The sequence below is a fragment of the Scyliorhinus canicula genome, chromosome 13 (assembly GCF_902713615.1).
Source record: "Scyliorhinus canicula chromosome 13, sScyCan1.1, whole genome shotgun sequence".
In the NCBI taxonomy this organism is placed as follows: Eukaryota; Metazoa; Chordata; class Chondrichthyes; order Carcharhiniformes; family Scyliorhinidae; genus Scyliorhinus; species Scyliorhinus canicula.
In genome coordinates, this window is record NC_052158.1 from 79758616 (window position 1) to 79771633 (window position 13018).

At 51.1% G+C, this 13018-nt stretch overlaps 1 protein-coding gene across 4 annotated transcripts in view; it reads left to right on the forward strand.

Annotated features, from left to right (window-relative positions):
* LOC119975708 (cytoplasmic protein NCK1-like) overlaps positions 1-13018 on the forward strand; it is a 260412-nt gene that overhangs the window by 113721 nt on the left and 133673 nt on the right. Inside the window, exon 1 of one of the 4 annotated variants that reach the window (XM_038815520.1) lies at positions 10669-10813. The exons of 2 other annotated variants lie outside the window; for them this stretch is intronic. The gene's annotated coding sequence lies outside the window, so the exon portion shown is untranslated. Of the gene's footprint in view, positions 1-10668; positions 10814-11552; positions 11664-13018 lie in introns of those variants that run through there. One more of the 4 variants, XM_038815521.1, reaches the window with a different exon arrangement.

Genomic DNA, 13018 nt, shown 5'->3' on the forward strand with positions numbered 1-13018 from the left:
CTCTCTAGAGAGGAGAAGACTTGTAGAAAATTTGGTTAACTATGTTTAAACTATATAAATGGGGTCGACAGTGTAGCTATGGAGAGAATGTTTCCATTTGTGGGGCAGTCCCATACTAGAGGCCTTAAACACAAGATCGCTCTAAATCCAATAGGGAAATAGAGAAATTCCTTTACTTGGAGAGTAGTTAGAATGTGGAAAACTACCACAGAAAGTAATTGAAGCAGACAGCTTGGATGCTTTTGAAGGAAACTAAATGAGTATGTGAGAGAGAGGGGAACATACAGGTGGGTTGGGATGAGGTTCATTTGAAATGGGAGGGTCTATGGGTAGAATATCAACGCCAAATCATTAACTGGACCAAATCATCTATTTCTGCGCAGTGAATTTGTGTAATTCTGTGTAATATTCAATGCTGTGGTATTTACTACTGCAGGGAAGTCTTGACATTGGAGAAAAGATGGACAGAAAATCTTTGAAAAATACAACTGACTGATTGCTTAATATTATAAAATTACGCTGTTGTGAAAGCCTTCGTTATTTTCTACTTTAAGTGCTGGCAAATTACCCAATTGTAGTATTGCATTGATCAAGCTACTCTGAGAAAATGCATGTTGCAAAATCTCAAACTACGTTGTACATGTAGTGTGAAAACACCTAATGTATTATTGTGATTGCAGCATTTGGATTTGAAAAGTCTGACATTAAATGTGTTACAGGGCTAGTAATTCTTAAATTGTTTCCATGTTTAGAATATAATCTGGTTTATTCTGTCATTGTAGCTTGCCCAGCTTTTGTGCTTTTTTACGCAAGACTAGCGAAAACTGAACCCATTGTGTTAGTTACAATGCTTGTGGTTATTCTGTCGAGATAGTAATTTTCCTGTAAATTGACCTTGTAATAATGTGTAAAACCGAAATACAGAGCACAAAGAAAGGTTGACTTTGACCTCTTAAGAATTTGTATTTCAGCAAATATTCCAACAGTTCTTGTGGAAGAACTTATAAATTGAATAGCCTACTAACTCCCTCTTATTACATGTAAAATGTGTATTCCTTTGGTCTGAACTTGTGTTTTTCTTTTGGTTTTAAATGTCATGTACATCTGACAATGTTTTAACCTGTTAGTGATCTTCAAAAATGTAGGTCATTTACTTGAGAGGTGAGCACACGTAATGCAAACTATTTTTGAGAAGGTCATCTTCAATGCAAGAATACGAAATACAAACTGCTGCACGATGAACCCATTCACTGGATTGCAGCCTTTTTACACCATGTGGGGTTCACAGTTGTGGTTTATGCTCTGCTTATACATCCTGTGTGGCACTGCTGTTTCTGCTTTGCATTTCTTCTGCAAGCACCTGGACAGTTGCTTTCTGATAAACGACCATCATGGTTCCAAAAGTTGTATAGTATAACCTGGCTAATTGAAAGGAGGTGTGCTAGTCTAAGGAAATGTTGAGTTTGTGATTGACCCATACCTCTTGTGCATTGTAGATGTAATAAGTCAATGCCTCTTGTGAGGGGCACCCAGCTGATTTGGGAGGCAGATGTGTTTCAGAGGTGGAATGGATGGTTGGAAGGTGAAGCAGTTTCAAGTATGGGGCCCACCCCCACCACCATCACACCTGTGGTTAATTGTCATGTACTGTTACAAATTAAACTTTGAGGGGTAAATCCAAACTTGTTGAGGACTGAGACTCTGGGTTGACAGCTGGGCCTCCTAAACCTTTGAACTGGACAAGATCCTATAATTTGCTCCTACCGGTTCCTCATTTTCAGTGATTTCAATTTTTGTGTCAAAGCCCCTAGGCTGTGAGTTTTCCAACATTCCGTCCTTATTGAGACCGCTGTCGTCAATCAGGCTTTATACCATGAAATAATATAACGCTTTGTTTTTTTTTACATAAGGCGAACTCTGTTCCGGGATCATTGTCGCGTGCAACAATAATCCCAAGCTATTGTTTTTTTTTTCAAAGATCCATCAGTCCTTAAATCCCTCTGTCCTACCCCTTTTCACTACTCCCTCCACCATTACTTTAAAAAGGCCAAATGTGATTTTGAGTCGCGAAGATCAATACTATCCATGTACCTACCTCTACTATTTCTTGTCCAGCTCCTTTAGCCCCATCTCTCCTGGTTCCCACCCCCCATCTTTCTCTGCTGCCCCCTGTTGCCTTTTTTACCTACTGTAAATATGGCAGTCAGTGAGGTTGCCCTCCTTCCTTTGGATATCAATATTCTAATGCTCAGAGTCACCAGGTATCAAATGATACCAACACAAGGTTCAACCGGCTATCGATCAAAGAGCCAAACACCAGTTAGTTCAAGGTCAAGGCTACTTTATTTACACACACAATTAGTCATGCAACATAAACACTTCTAGTTAAACTACACCGGTTGACTAAGACAACCTGTACTTAACTTGAGGCACCGGCTTACGTCAGAGGAACAGTGGCCGTTGTTCGATTCTGGATCTATCAAGTCTGTAGAAGTATCTGCTGCTCAGCTAGGCTCATCCATCTGGTAGCGAGTGTTGAACTTGAACTTGCTTCTGGTGGTGCTACACTTAGAAGCAGACATAGCCGGGGTGCCAGGTCCAAGAGAGGCCGAACACATGGTGGACTCTCTTCTTATGCTTGGGGGTTTTCGTGCTCTTTTGGGCGGTCCTTCAGTTTGGACTCCACTAATTGGGTGATCCCTGATCACTATGTTTGAATCGAACCAAGAAATGGGTGGGTGCGTTGATGGCTGGGTGTGTCGCAATCGGTCATTGACCCCGTTGTTTATGCTGCCTCTGTTGTTTTCGGAGTGGCGCCGAAATGTCTGGGACTGTACCGGTCGCTCAAGTACCAGTCCTTTGTCTGGTAGAGATGGGCCATCAAATGCTAATTGGTTGGGGTTTCAATACCGTCTGGATTCCTCAATCGCAAATATACATTTCAGGTTCTGAGCCTACCTGAATCTTGCATTGTCCAATTTTCCTGCTATGCTTTGCAACCTTACCTGTTCCTGGTTGTTAGTGGCCATCCCAGGTGGCTACACTGCTTTAAGTTCCTCTTTCAGCCACTTTCTTCTCCCTCTAATTCCCTTCAAACCAGTCTTCAGTCACTTTCAATTTTAATTTTTATAGCTGCCATTGTCACTACTTTTCAAAAAACATTCAATCAATCTGTTCTCTTTGTTTGCCACTCCATCATCGACCCCTTTTTCCTGTCAAAGGTTCTTGGATGTCATCAACTTCCAGAATTGTCCGTCTGAATTCATCAGGTGCAGCTGCTACAATTTACCACTAGCATGAAAGCTAACTGAATTCACCAATAACAGTAACTTCATTGAAGCCTACTTGTGACAATAAGTTATTATTATTATTAATAATCCACTATGACTGTAGTGCTTTCTGCAACTTTTGACCTCGTTGGCCATGGCACTTTTGTGAGGGTCACAAAGAATCCAGCATGAGGTTGTAGAGTCAAATGAAAGTAACATTATTTACAACAATATGTACACAGCACCAACAATTCACTGCTGGTTCCCTCTCTAGCCGGTCCCACACTGGACAGCTCTATTTATGCAGCTGCACTGCTACTGTTTGCCCCTCCCTCTCATTAGGGGAGCTCATATTCCTCAAGGAATATGGGGTAACCAATTGTCCCAAGCCAACAGGATCCAAGCAGGCACTCAAGTGCAATGGGCGAAATTCTCCGCACCCGCGGAAAGTCGGCAAACGGTCGTAAAAATCGGGACCGTTTTACGACGGTCGCGAAGGCTACATTTCCCGACCGATTCACTTCCTGGAAATGGGCTAGCAGCGCGGCCGCGTCAATTACGTGCGTGATGACGACGGAACGCGACGACGACACGAACCCGCCCATGTGACGTCGCCCGACGCCGTAAAAAGGCGCGGGCGACCACAGAATCTGTCGGGCAGGATGTCGGAGCCTAGGCGAGCTGCTCCTCGCTTTATTGATGCAGACGTCGAGGCGCTGCTCGATGCCGTGGAGCAGAGGAGGGGCATCATCCGCCCGCGGAGAGGGCATCGCCAACCTGCCAGCACGGTACGCCAGGCCTGGCGTGACGTGGCTGCTGCCGTCAGTGCTGTGGGGCAGACCCCTCGCTCAGCAGAGCAGTGCCGAAAGAAGCTACACGACCTCACCAGGTCTGCCAGGGTAAGTGCCATGAGGGTGCCCCCTAGTCACAACCATCCCTCCCCCTTAACTGCCCGGGGGGAGGGGGGGGGGGGGGGGGGGGAAGGGGAGAGAGAGGGATTGGGGCAGAGTTATTTGAGGGTGGTTCACAAAGTTGTCACAGACCCAGCGCTCTGGCCCCGAGGAGAGATGCAATCATCTGATGACAACTTGCCCCCCCCAAACTGTGCCAGTATCAGAACGGACTTCTGATACCTACCGTTTTGTAATGATCTACCCATGTTCCCTCCCCCAACAGGCCAAGGCCGGTCATAACCACCGTGAGCAGCACAAGACTGGAGGGGGTTCGCCCAACATGCACCCCCTCAGCACCTTTGAACAGAGGGCACTGGACCTTGTTGGGGGGTCTGCCACCCGCGATATCGCGCAATGCGAGGTTGGCGGAACTGCAGCAAGTGAGACAACCCTCCCTGACAAACACCCCCCCCCCCCCCCCCCCCCCCCCCCCCATCCTCTGTCCCTTCACACACCCTGCCCACTGGGACACCTCCCCATCCTCTGTCCCTTCACACACCCTGCCCACTGGGACACCTCCCCATCCTCTGTCCCTTCACACACCCTGCCCACTGGGACACCTCCCCATCCTCTGTCCCTTCACACACCCTGCCCACTGGGACCGTCCAGCGGCCTGCCGAGCAAATCGAAATAACCCGTCTCATTCTCTTCCCTAGGACGTGATGCCGAACGACCAGGGCCGTCTGGCTGCAGACGGAGACAGGAATCTGCCGCCACCTCACCCGGGGCCTCACAACAGAGGGTGCCCGATCAGCGGGCAGCCCTATCCGCCCCAACCCAATCTGCGGACCAGGACGCACAGAGGGTTCGAAGTCCACCACCACCACCAGAAATGGCCAGGGACAACCCTCCTGTCGCTGAGCAGCCCCACACCATGGACGAGGACCTAACCATTGAGAGCGTCGGGCTTGCGGCACTGCTTTCTCCCACCACATCCATCATCCCAGAGATACACACCCCGGCGGGCCTATTTAGTGATGAGTCTCCTGGGGCACAGTCTGGTTGGCACATCACAGATGAGCAGGTACAGCAGGTGGAGGTCGGAGCAACAGAGGGCCCGGACTCGCGGAGGCCAGACCAGGCCCAGGATGCAGCTGACTCCCAGACGTTTTCGGAGTTCCTGGAGTTTCTCAACCCACCCGCACAGCCGATGCCTCAGGAAACCCAGGGAAACAATGACGGGATGAGGGCTTCCTTCCAGACTCTGCAGACGCTGTTAGAGGAGTCGAACCGCGTCCAAGAGCAGGGAGTGGTGCCGCTCATGGCAGAGACCCAGTCCGACACCGCACGGGTGGCATCCGCGGTGGAGGCAATGGGTCAGGTTATGCAAGACGTTGGGGTTAATGTGCACGCGTCATCCTCGGCCCTGGACAGGGTTGCCCTCTCACAGGCAGCAATGTGCCAGAGCCAAACCGACATTGCCGGCGCCCTGCGGGCCATGGCCGAGTCTCAGCAGGTCATTGGCCAGTCGCAGCAGTCAGTCGCCGAGAGCATCAACCGCCTGACACATGTGCTGGATGGCGTCGTGCACACTCAGGTTGAGATCGCACAGTCCCTGGCGGGAATGTCTAACTCCCTGGACTCCGTCTCTGCAAACCTTCGGATCCTGGTGGATACCGTTGCAGGCCTCCAGGACTGGCAGCGCCAGGTGTCGGTGGTGCGACGGGGAACCTCCCCGCTCGCACCTCTGTCCCAAAGTGAGGCCCGGGGGCCACCGGGCTCCCCGAGGGAGGAGGAGGTTTCGGGGCCCGTCCCATTAACTCCATCACGGGACGTCCCGGAATTCTCGGCCTCCCCCCGTCCCATCCCTGGTGCATCGGGTGGGCAGCAGGCAGAGCAGGGTGCACAATGTCACCCGAGACGCCCGCAGAGCAGCCTGGCCCATCAAGGCCGGGTCGCCCCAGGAAACGCTTGGCCAAGGAGAAATGAGTCGAGGGGGGCGATTCGCAGCAATCCTCCTCCACTCCTGCTGTATCATCTGGGGATTCACTTAGACGTAGTGGTAGGGCCCGTAAGGCAACTAAGATAGACACTGAGTAAGTTGGCACGGGTGAAGGGCACAGTTTAGTTGTAGGGGCTAGGGCACCTGTAAATAATTGTTAATATTAAACGCACTGTTCCACCTTACTTGTAATACCGTGTGATTGTTCCACAGCCACAGGAATCGTGATGGTGACCGAGTGTCGCTGGGGGTGACGGGTGGTGAAACCTCGGTGCCGGGTGTGCAGTCCCTGCCCCTACCCCCCTCCCACAGCTAGCCCACGCGGGCACGTGATGGAGTGTCAGTGACGAACTCAGCGGCCACCAAGGTGGATGGTTCAGCTATTGCCATGGGTCAGACTCTCTCTAACGATTCTGAGCTCACAGCTCTTCGCCGAGCGGGCTGTCATCATTCCACATGGCACTGATCACACCCGCTGACACAGCCATCAATGTTGTACCATACCGTCTGGACCCAGTGATAAGCGTCATGTCGAAGTGGAGCAGTGTACACTGAGGGGGGGGGGGGGTTGTGGTGGTGGCAGTTGTGTGGTGACCCTCTGCATGACTAGCGATGCAGGTGGTGGTTTGGTGTTCATCGGGGACGTCACATGCGATGCGTGAACCGTGCTGCCACCATGGCGTCGCGTGCCCGCCGTCCTTGCCGGGTCCGTCGTGCCGCCTCCTGGACATCATCAGCACCTGGGTCGTGTCTGCGTGCTGCGCCCGACACTCCGCCAGCGTCCTCCTCCTCCTCCTCCTCCTCCTCTGTGCTGGCACCACTGCCACTAGCTTCTCCCTCCGCCTCCTGCAACAGGTCATCTCCCCTCTGCATCGCGATGTTGTGCAGCGCACAGCAGACCACTACAATGCGAGCGACCCTGTCGGCCTGGTACTGCAGGGCCCCTCCGGAGCGGTCCAGGCACCTGAATCTCATCTTCAGGAGGCCAAGGCAGCGCTCCACCACACCCCTGGTTGCTGCATGGGCCTCGTTGTATCGTGTTTCCGCATTGGTCTGAGGCCTCCGTATAGGCGTCATCAGCCAAGACCTCAGCGGATAACCCCTGTCACCTAGCAACCAGCCCCTCAGCCGGGGGGGACGTCCCTCAAACATAGCAGGGATGAACGACTGCGCTAGTATGTAGGAGTCATGCACACTCCCTGGGAACCTTGCACAGACGTTCAGGAACCTCATGTGGAGGTCGCATACCACCTGGACATTAATGGAGTATGTCCCCCTCCTGTTTGTGAACACGTCCCTGTCCACAGCAGGCGGGCGCATGGGGACGTGAACACAGTCGATTGACCCCTGAACCCTCGGTATCCCGGCCACACTGGCAAATCCACGGACTCGTGAGTCTTGACTTGCTCGGTCCTCGGGAAAGGTGATGTAGCGATCGGCGATGGCATAGAGGGCGTCGGTCACATCCCGGATGCACCTGTGCACCGATGACTGGGAGATCCCAGAGACGTCCCCGCTCGGAGACTGGAAGGAGCCGGTAGCATAGAAGTTCAGAGCGACTGTCACCTTGATGGCTACCGGGATCGCGTGTCCTCCCCCCGTTCCACGTGGGGCGAGGTGCGACAGGAGTTCGCAGATATGTATCACCGTCTGCCTACTCAGCCGGAGTCTTCTCCTGCAGGTGATGTCCGGCATTGTTAGGAAAGAGACCCGGACACGGTACACCCTCGGCTTTGGTCGTCGCCTCTGACGCCGTGGCTGCACCCTCACTCTCTCCTCTTCCTCTTCCTCCTCCTCCTCCTCCTCCTCCTCCTCCTCCTCCTCCTCCCCCCCCCCCCCCATCCCCCCCATGCTGCTCGACGACTGGCAACTCCTCGGCCCTTCCCTCTGCTGCTGCAGCTGGCCCTGCAGCCACTGCGGGTTGTGGGTGTGGATGCTGCTGCATCTCCAAATCCAGTAGAGCTGCCCCAACCACTGCGCAGAACATAGCCGTACTGTTCCCATGCATCGTGCTAACCTACAGAAGGGTGGTGGGGGGCAGAGAAACGGGACATGTTAGACGGACGTTAGTCGACACCTCGGCAGCCGCCAGCCATGGGATACCAGTGTGTCCCGGTGGCCTGGTTGCGCTGCTGACACGCGGTCAGCCTAACCCCTGGTCACTTTCTGCATCCAACGGCCAGTAAACTATGGCCTCCTCACGGGTGCGTCAGTGGCCTGTGGCCGGAAGCCACAGGGGAACCAGCGGCCGTGTCCTCGTCACCTGCACACCATGGCATGGTGGCAGACATTTTGTTATGGGGTTGGACGGCTCACTCTCTACCTAACCCCCCCCTCCGTTGCCCCCCACTGCCCCCTCCGTCTCCCCCACTGCCCCCTCCGTCTCCCCCCACTGCCACCTCCGTCTCCCCCACTGCCCCCTCCGTCTCCCCCACTGCCCCCTCCGTCTCCCCCACTGCCCCCTCCGTCTCCCCCACTGCCCCCTCCGTCTCCCCCACTGCCCCCTCCGTCTCCCCCACTGCCCCCTCCGTCTCCCCCACTGCCCCTCCGTCTCCCCCACTGCCCCCTCCGTCTCCCCCACTGCCCCCTCCGTCTCCCCCACTGCCCCCTCCGTCTCCCCCACTGCCACCTCCGTCTCCCCCACTGCCCCCTCCGTCTCCCCCCACTGCCCCCTCCGTCTCCCCCACTGCCCCCTCCGTCTCCCCCACTGCCCCCTCCGTCTCTCCCACTGCCCCCTCCGTCTCCCCCACTGCCTCCCCCGTCTCCCCCCACTGCCCCCGCTCTGGACCCCCTCCCGTTCCCAGGGATGCCTTCCCCGTTGTGGCCAGACTCGAGCGGTGCGCTGAGCGGTGCGCAGAGTGGTGCCCTGACCTCCTCCAAGCAGTCGTCAGCCAGGCCGACTGGTTGACGAATTTAAAAAGCAGGTGTGTTTCACGACGTCCAAACAGGGCGCCATGACGTCGGGACTTCGGCCCATCCGGGCCGGTGAATAGCGGGGGGGCTCTCAGTGGCGATTCTGGTCGTGTCAGGGGCGGGAAGGAGGCGTTTGTCGGGAAACGCGACTCCGACAATTTGCGGGGTTCGGAGAATAGCGGGAGGGCGTCGGAACAGCGTCGCCGTAAAAATTTCCGACGCCCGCTATTCTCCGACCCGTCGTGAGTCCTGAGAATCTCGCCCACTGTTTCTCCTCTATATTACTGCTTTGTATGACTATTCTTGCATGGTCCCTTTGCTGCCTACCTAAATGAAACTATCACATCTCAAGTAACTTCACTATTTTCCTGCACTCTGACCTCTGTCCTTGAAAGAGCTGCTCCTGCCTTCTCCTTCCTCCTGTTCATGTTGCAACCATTAATTATATCACCTGTAATCTCTAATATGGTAATAACTAATGATACTCCGTTTTACCTTTGCGTGCCTCTCCTAACTGGCACTGTGCTGGTACATCGCTTCTCTGATGGGCCTTGGATGAGTCAAAAATTGTTCATTCAATGTCACGGCATAAGGCATGGCCTTCAACACCACTGTGAACTCTTATCAGAGGGATCCTCCAGTCTGCCGGCAGCGCACCAACGCCTACGGGTTTCCCTACGACGTGGGGTAGCCACAATGAGAAAACCCCATTGGCGGGCTGTGGGGAAGGAGAATCCTGCTGCCAGCGGGGGCGTGCCGCACAGGAAAACACGGCTGACAAACTGGAGAATCCCGCCCCATGTTTTCCGCATTTATCTCATGCTTCCCCGGCGACTCAGACTCAGACAGACATTATGAATTGGGAGTCGGATTAGATCACTTGGCTGCTTGAGCCTGCTTTTCCCCATGGCTGATATGATTGCACCTTCAACTCCACATTTTCACCTACCCCTAATAATCTTGCACCCAATTTCTAATCAAGAATCTATCTATCTTGTCCTTGATGTCAACGACTCTGCTTCCTTTCCGTTACCTTTTGAGGAAGAGTTTTAAAGACTCGCCACCCTTTTGAAAGAAATAAATTCTCCTCATCTGTGTCCTAAATGGACAACCCCTCATTAATTCTCAATTGTCCTCGACCAAGTCTTCATTAATTGTGTGCATTGCTTGACCCAAACTTCGTTTCAGACCCTCTATCCTGTCCACCATCAGGATTATTTACAGACACCTCTATAATATTGACTGATTCATTAGTATGCCCACCCCTAAACCCTCCAGCCTTGACAAATCAACCGCTATCATTGCCAACCTGCCTTCCTGCTCAATTTGTAAACAAAAACTCTACCTCATGCAACCTGTTTCATCTCAAGTTCTGTAACCCCCCCCCCATCTATCCCTCCCAAAACTCTTGTCTATAAATCATTCTTCTCCTTCACATCATTCTGTCTGTAATCTGATGCCAGATTATTTAACAAATCCGTAATACCCTGTAACATGAGGATTATAATTAATTGCTCTATTAACACTTTACTTAAAATAGATTAGATAAAAACTGCGCCAGTTAAGGTCACACACCTGCTATAGCTGCCGGAAGCTTGAGAGCTGCAAAAATTGCAACCATGTGGGAACATCTGAGTAACAGGAAGAGCACCAACAACAGAAGTCTGCAACCTAAACACATGACCTGCGACCATGAAAGTGAATTTGAATTTAGTGAAGGGTTCACTATCAAATTGGTATGACTTATTTTAATATTCCTATTTTGAAACACTCGTTGAATAAGGGAACTCTTGCAATATGGTATGACAGCACAGGTTTATGTACCAATCTTTTTCATTGGAGGAATTACTATTGACTGCCTTAAATTGGCGACCTGCCTTCTTGCTCAATTTGTAAACAAAAACTCTGCCTCATGCAACCTTTTTCATCTGAAGTTCTGTAACCCCCCCCCCCCCCCCCACCTATCCCTCCCAAAACTCTTGTCTATAAATCATTCTTCTCCTTCACATCATTCTGTCTGTAATCTGATGCCAGATTATTTAACAAATCCATAATGATACCCAGTAACATGAGGATTAGAATGTTTCTATAAGTCATTGGTTTTTGTATCTAAATATCAGTGTTTAAAATCAGAGTACACATACATAATATATATATTCAAGTGCCGAGTTGGGGGTTTATCCCATGTGTTCCAATAGATTGTTTTAGAGATTATGCAGGTCCAGCTGGTACCATGGTTATAATACCATCCCCCTTGTGGACATTTGTGTATATGCGTATGTATATAAACCAAAACTGGATGAATCTAGTTTCAGTGATTACTTGAACTCCCAAGTTCAAGTACTCACTGGAGTACTTGACTGGAGCAGTCGGTCTATTTTTATCCTGCAACGATATCACTGTCTGTCTGGCAATGAGGTTGTAGGTTTCTCTAGCCAGACTAATTTGATTTGAGAAGCTTCGAGCAAAGCAGCGGAGGAATTGAACGTTTTTTTTGTGGAGAAGTAGGCGTAAAAATCCAGTCTTGGAGAAAAGGCTGTTTGTACACACGGGTGGACTGACCTACAAAGATGACTGCATCAACAGGTATTATTGGGCTTCTGACAGAGTAAAGTCCACATAGAGTACATATGTGGAATGGCTCCGTATGTTTTTCATAGCTACTAATATCCTTGATTATCCGGGGCAGCACTGCAGCACATTGGTTAGCACTGCTGCATCACAATGCCAGAGACCTGGGTTCAATTCTGGCCTTGTGTGACTGTGTGTAGTTTGCACTTTCTCCCTGTGTCTGCATGGGTTTCCTCACAGTCCAAAGATGTGCAGGTTAGGTGGATCGGCCATGCTAAATTGCCCCTTAGTGTCTAGGGATGTGTGGGTTAGGTGGGGCTATGGGATTGCAGAGATAGTGTAGGAGCCTCATTAAGGTGCTCGTTCAGAGGGTTGGTGCAGACTGGATGGGCTGAATGGCTTCCTTTCATTCAGGGCAGCACGGTAGCACAAGTGGATAGCACTGTGGCTTCACAATGCCAGGGTCCCAGGTTCGATTCCCCGCTGGGTCACTGTCTGTGCAGAGTCTGCACGTTCTTCCCATGTCTGCGTGGGTTTCCTCCAGGTGCTCCGGTTTCCTCCCACAGTCCAAAGATGTGCAGGTTAGGTGGATTGGCCATGATAAATTGCCCATAGTGTCCAAAAAGGTTAGGATGGGTTATTGGGTTACGGGGATAGGATGGACGTGAAGACTTAAGTGGGATGGTGCAGACTCGATGGGCTGAATGGCCTCCTGCACTGTATGTTCTGTATGTTCTATGATCCTAATAATCCAGCTGTTAAGCAGACAGTGGGGGGATATTTATAATAGAAGCAGGCCCAATAGTGTTTTAAATACTCAACCAAAACTTTGGACATATTGTGTAGCACTAAAATCCCAAACTATTTGAGATTACTGAAAGCTATTGGTTTGGAACAAAGAATTAGTTGCTGAGTCCGGATGTTGGAGATTTGGGACAACTTTTTCAAAGCTACAATTTTCATTGTAATTTTGAGAGAGCACTATGGGACAAATTTGCATATGGTTTTAAGAATAAATGAATTCACAGTTGGTTGCTGACTTTGCCACATTTAACATAACTTGCCAAGCAGCAATGTCCATGGACATGGCAGAACGTGACTAGAGAAGTCAGAGTTAACAACACTGACATCAAAAAGCTGTGTAAGCAGAAGGCTTGATCAAAACCTTTCAGATCCTGAGGGGTATTGACTGGATGGATATGGAGACGATGCTTCCTCTTGAATGAGCATCGAACTAGGGGGTCACTGATTTAAGACAGAGATGAGAAGTAATTTTCTCTTGAGGGTTGTGAGTCACTGGAAATGTACTCAAAAGGCAGTGGAAGCAGATTTGAATATTTTTCAGGCTGAGCTAGATAATTATTGATCAT